Raw genomic sequence first — 6,676 nt, forward strand, 5'->3', positions numbered from 1 at the left:
ATTTGGTTATCCTGTCTTCACTGTTGCTTGTCTTTCTATTCTGCTTCAGTCATCAAGCAGAATAGTTAACTCATTCAGCACTGAGCCAGAGCATTGCGTATGCTCAGAAAGGCCTGTGGCTCCTTGAATGCACCTGTTTTAGAATGTAACTGTCAGGCTATTCCAACTGATGTAAGCAGTTCAGTTTTTCCTCCCACTCTGCTGACTAAAGTGATTTCTATCTGTCCATGTTAGTCGATAGCTATTCCTGTGTACCTGTACCTTCTATTTGAGTCTCCATGCTTACTGTGCAACAAACAGGGTATAAAAGACCCTCGGTTTCTGTATTCCATGTACTACCTCCTACAGTGCTTGAAGGTGTTGTATTGATGTAGTCCCACTCATGAGTGATTAATAAACTTGTTATTTGATATTCCAGCTTCCGTGCCAATCTCTATTTTGTTGGCTTAAGGACCAGTGGACAGATAAGGGTGAACCCCTGCACCGGTTGGCCCCTAAAAAGGCTCATTTCCACAAATTGGCGTCCGACTCATGGAGCTCATCGGAGCGGCCATCTATAGAAGTGGGCTTGACGGAGGACAGGAATCTACTGAGGAGGTACCGTGCCCGAGGAGACCCTTTGTCATTGTAGACCGACGAGTTTTTCTGGTTTTCCCAATCTGACCCTCCAGGTGACGGCCGGTCTCGACTGAGATCTCGTTTGGAGTACATTTTTCCAGTGACCATTAGGTTGACCCAGAGCTTGGCAGGTGGAGGTTGGAGACTTTGGTTTGGTAAGGTCGCTGAAGCGACACTCTTGTTTTGGATTTGCTTGGCAAAGATTCTGGTTTTGTTTAATTTGTTTGTTGCAATAAACAAAGGCAGGTAATGAGGAGATTTTTGTCTCTGAGTTTTCAAGTCAGCCCGATGACGTTGAGGGCAGGCGGCAGCAGCAGTACCAGGGCTACATCAGTTAATTAAAGCAGTGCCCGGCCGCCCAGCTCACCACGAGCAACCCCACTTCAGGGTCTCGTCAGATGGACGTCGGAGAGACCTTGCTGTATCGCCAAGTAGAAGATGCCATGAACAACAGTACCTGCTGCCCCTCCACGGACTCCCCCAGCTGCGGCATTGACTTCTGGGATGGCAGGGTAATCGTGGTGACTGTCTACAGTTCTGTCTTCCTGCTCGGCTTGACGACCAACTTGTTGACCCTATGGCCCATAATCCAGCAGGTGCGAAAGCAGAAGAACGTGCTTGGCATCTACCTTTTAACCCTGGTCACATCTGATCTACTCTACATCCTGACACTCCCCCTCTGGGTCCTCTACGTCTTTGGTGGAAGGGTCTGGACCCTTGGCAATGAAGCCTGCGCTCTGGTGGCCTTTGTTTTCTACTCCAACATGTACATCAGTGTCTGCCTCCTCTGCTGCATTTCCTTGGACCGATGTTTTGCCGTGGTGTATCCCATCCACTCCCTGGCGTTCCGCAGCCAGAGGGCAGCGGGGGCTATGTGCTTCGTAGTCACTATCGTAGTTTTTGCCTTCCACCTGGGTGTCATGAGTACGTCTAATCAACATGATGGCGTCTCCTGTTATGAGACTTACCCCTTGCAGTCGGGTGTGGCCAAGTTTAACTACTTCCGCTTTGTTGCTGGCTTCCTACTGCCCCTGGCAGTCCTAGCAACCTCCTACCTGAAAATCTTTCAGGGAGTAAGGCGGAGCAGCTCCTTGAGCCAAGAGAAGAAAGCCAAAGTCAAGCACCTGTCCATAGGGGTGATTGTCATATTTCTTTTGTGCTTTGCCCCATACCACCTCCTTCTCCTCCTGCGGACTGCGGTGTTCTCCTCCTACGCCGACCCTGACGCCAGTTGTGTTTTTGAGCGGAAGGTTAATGTCTATTTCTCTGTAGCACTTGCCATGTCCAGCCTCAACAGTGCCCTGGATCCCATCCTGTACATTCTGGTCAGTGACAGTGTGAAGAAGGATCTGAAGCGTGCTTTTCGGTGCCAAGCCAACCAGTGCCAGAGTGGCCAGGAACCAACAATGACTTCTAGTATTAAAGTATTAAAAGTACTCTTGTAGGGAAAATGCACAGCCTGACAACATAGCTTCTATGATGGAGTGAGGGGACATCTGAAAGAGATTGGAGATCTTGGATTGGACATCTGAGATGCGTGGTTACCACAGATCAATGTAACTGGTAACTTAGATCACATAAAATAACCGCCCATCAACATAGTCCTCAGGTGCATCCGAGAGCTGAAGTTATAGCGTCGACTCTCTTCTTCTCTTTTAAGCATGTTCTGTAAAATTGATTTTTTTTAAACGGAAAACTTGCTGTCTGACAAACCCCTTTTTTAACATATTTATTTCAACGCCAAGTGCGCTTTTCGATGGTGAATGTGATTTATTTGGCTTAAGAATTATATCAAATGCTCGTTTTATTTGTAATGTGTATAGATATTGTGATATTTGACCTGTGCTTTGATGGTTCTAAATTTGAACAGAATAAAGCTAACTTTGACTTTGTCTCTACTTTTTATATACTTGGGATAAATACTGTGGAAATAAAGGTTTTTGTAATGGACGAAAGCTCCTCCATTTTGTATTCTCCAGCAACCATTTTGTGTTAATCTTCTCTAGCCTGCCACCTCAGCACATATAACGTGGCCACTTCATCTGCACAAAGAAATGTTGAGACATCGAATGACCCCAGAGCATATGTTTGTACTTTACTTTATGACACACAAGTAGAGCAGGGTGCATTGCTTAAAGGTCAATGACTCATTTGTTTAACTTTCCTATTAAACTAATGCCAATGTATTACAGTTAACTAAATACTGCTGATGGTGACAAATTACTGTTGACACAAGAGATGTAACCTTTTGTTCCATATCCGGATGAGTAATCAAGTGAGCGCCTCACTCTGTAGCCAAAGTAAGTTATGCATAGTTCTGCTTTATTCTGTGTATCACAAGATTATTGATGACTGATGAGGTTTAGTGAGTAATCTTTATATTTGTGTTCTGCATGCCAAGTATACATATTTCCAGAGTGACTGGTCCTGACTAGTACGTGGGTCCGTCCTGGGATCATTAATCATCCTTGGCAGTTGCTGATTTGTCATATCCATTCCCACCTACGCTTATTCCAGCACAAAAGTATATAAGGCTGTCTATGACTTTGTAAGTTGTCCACTTCTCTCATAGCTATTTGGAGCTGTGAGGTGGTGTACCCGCTCGAGCGCAATAAATCTTTTTATGTTACAGTTACCTCTGACTGCTGGTCTTCCTTTGTAAGCATACCTGGGCGAGGTAGAAGAAATCCACTTCGACAGCTTGGCGACTGTGGTAAATAAATAAATAATACCTCTATTTTTGACTGGACATAACAATAACAGATAGCTCAATAAATAAGAGTCAAGATTCGAGGTAGTAGGAGTTTGCAGGTTTTAATACAGCATAAAGGACAGGAACAGGACAACCTGCACGGGCAAGATCTGGGATGGCTAGCCAACAGGGGGGCCCCGACAGCTGTCGGGCAGGATCTGGAATGAGCGCGCTGGCTTTTAATAACAATACACAAGTATATATACTAAAACAATTGCATTACAGTACATACAGTAGGTGTGACAGTGGGTGGAGTTAGCAACAGTCGCGAAAGATAAGGATGAAAGTGGGTGTAACAGGAGGCGTATACATAGACATGTGATGTAGACGTAACAGAATATGTCATAAATGGGGCGGAAACATGGAGGGGGCTACCTAAGGAGCCGGGACCTCTAACCTAGTGGTGCGCGCAAGCTGGCAATGACGTGTAACTAGGGAGAAGCTGGGGGCTATGACTTCTGAGCTAGAAGGAGAGACGAAAGTCTGGAGAGTCAGAGCGATATGTACCTAAACACTATCTAGTATCTGATGTTTAGAGAACATGTTGATAGAATCCAAAAGTTATCAGGGTAAAGGCTAACAGATACTAAGACTGGTGCATGTATTATTCTACATGTAGTGTGTGTTGAGGAATATTAAATGACCATTAATACAGTATTTCTCTTACATGGAGACGTAAAGGCTAGACGATGACTGAAACTATTGATGCGATTCAGTAGCTTAGGAATGCAGAGAAGGAGAGCTGGACTGATAACTGGAATCATAACATACTCTTGGCAGACTGGCAGGCAGAGCCAGGCCGAGCCGGGCACTGTGAGGCAGGAAGTAAGTGAAGGGTCAGGGATACAGGTGGGGGCTGTATCGCTCCTCAGCGAGGGTTCAGGAGACAGGAGCTGAATCTGAGTCCGGGCCCTTTTGAGGCCTAGAAACGGGGATTTTACAATGAAATAACGTGCACACTGAGAAACGTGGCAACGTAGCTTTACATAGGCCTAATACTCGTAGCTTTCACGAGAACTGGAAACTGGCATACTAGAGATGGACACAACTGTAATTGCGTCTTTAATCGATCATGGGGAATACATATGCATATTAATCATGCACATATAGCATAAGATGGGGAACACGTAGGGACACAGAACATGGCAAAATTTACTTTTCCACATTCCCTCCTTGTCACTACGTTTCCATCAGGAAACATCAATATTCATGATACCATCTATCATTTCATACAGTATCATTTGCTCGTCTCGAATTGTCTTGGAACGGGATTTAGGACGGGACTTGGGACTAGGAATACAAGAGGTAGCACAAATGCCGCAAATCGCAGGGCCACATTGTATACAGAGGCAGCAACTGAATATGATCGCTACTGCAATACCTAGAAAGGACAATACTTTCCATCCCCAGGCAGAAATGATATCCCAGAGCCAACCGGACCATGTCCAGGTGCCTGGATTCTGGTGTAACTGATGGGCAATTTTATGAAGTCTGGTTATAGCTGAATAAACAGACGGTGCGTTATTAGGAATGAAAATGCAGCAACTAGATCCGATGACTCTACATGCTCCTCCTCTATCGGCCAGTATGATGTCAAGAACGAGACGATTTTGGAGCACGACAAATCTCATAGCAGATTGCTCTTCGGTTAAGTTACCTAGGGCAGAAGCAGTCTCATTCACTACTGCTTCAAGGGTTCTGGTCAATCTACGGATTAACTTACTATTCTGGATAGGTCCTATAAAGAAAAAGAATCCTCTATTGAAATCTGTATACTGTTCTAGAGCAGTTTCAGTTTGGTCGACAATCGGGGACTCGATCTCCCTTCTATGTCTAATGTGTACTAGATGTGTGTTTCTATGATAATCAGATGGGGCTAGGAAAACTGGTGGCAGTAGGAAGGCAATGTAACAGGTTCCCTCCCAATCGAGGGGCAGACGAACATATGCGGTCTGACCACAAACAAAATAAGAATGACGTGAAGCTTTGAAAATAGATTTCCCACTGTCACTATACTCGACAATAGTAGTACAATCACTATGTCCTACATGTACGGAACCATTATTTCTGACACATAATTCGCCTTTGACTGGTAATACTGAAATAGCAGGTAAGTCTGGAGTAGGATCAGACTGAACATTCAGGACCATAAAATTCGAAGAATAATTACCCAAATTATAAACTTCATTTTCTAGATCTAACCCTGTTCTGTGGGGAAGACCTTGCTTGTCTGGAAAACATGTACTGTTCAGAAGGGACATATCAGTTGAGGATGACGTTAACGTGGACCATGCTCCACACGAACCATTATGTGAAAACGGATAAGGAAAGAGTGGCAGAACTCCCTTAGGTGTCTGGAAAGGGGGGAGTCGACCACACACCCAACAATTAGTGGCATTGCTGGTCTGGTGTGAATAATGTAACATACGGATAAATGTATTGTTTCGCATAGCAAGACGATAGGATAGTTCGTGAGGAGGTAGATCACTAAACGTGTGCTCTACTGTAGCATTAGAAAACATATTCACATGAGAAATTGGAAAACATAAATGAAATGCATAACCCGTGCAGGTAACCATTAAGCTTAAAAACAATATAAAACTTAGAAAAACGATACATCGGATTGAGTTTTGACTAACTCTCTCACTATGGGGGTCTATTTCATACATGTCAGATACCTGTCTAACCGTTTCACCTAGGGGAGGACTTAGACAATTAAACTGGCTGACTTATTTTACTAGACCGGAGCTTACTTTTATACTCCTGCTGCGGAGTTTTCTCTAACAGGGAGGGCTTGATATCAATGTCATTTGCGGGACAGTCCTTAAGAATAGTATTTTGACAGTCTTTAGGTAAAATGCAATCCTTGGCAAAAGTTTTAGGTTTTAGTCCATGAAATTTCTTGACGTGAGACAGATGGACCCACCCCTTACGGCCCTCCAACTTGACGGCAGTACGGGTGGTTAGAAGGACTAACTTCGGCTCCTTCCAGCGAGGCTCCAGCGGACTTGAACGATCGAAATTCCGGACAAGCACTAGACTTCCTGGAACGATTTCATGCGGTTTCACCTCGGTATTGTCTGGAAATGCGGCGGCAACCTGTGAACGACAAGAGTGTAGGGCAGACATCAAGGAAGCTAGGTAATCTGTCAGCATATTACTGGAAACATCTGTAATACTTCGGAGTCTAGGTGTACCCCACATATTTGGGGGGCGGCCGAATACGACCTCATACGGGGACAGACCTGATCTGGAATGTGCGACCATGCGCATATAAAATAATGCGACTGGCAGAGCTACTAGCCA

At 44.7% G+C, this 6,676-nt stretch overlaps 1 pseudogene; it reads left to right on the forward strand.

The window, feature by feature from the left end:
- The first annotated feature begins 1,061 nt into the window (after positions 1 to 1,061).
- On the forward strand, positions 1,062 to 2,063 carry LOC144826121 (putative G-protein coupled receptor 132 pseudogene; annotated as a pseudogene).
- Positions 2,064 to 6,676: the final 4,613 nt, after the last annotated feature.

This window comes from Lissotriton helveticus, chromosome 3_2 (genome assembly GCF_964261635.1).
Source record: "Lissotriton helveticus chromosome 3_2, aLisHel1.1, whole genome shotgun sequence".
Taxonomy (NCBI): Eukaryota; Metazoa; Chordata; class Amphibia; order Caudata; family Salamandridae; genus Lissotriton; species Lissotriton helveticus.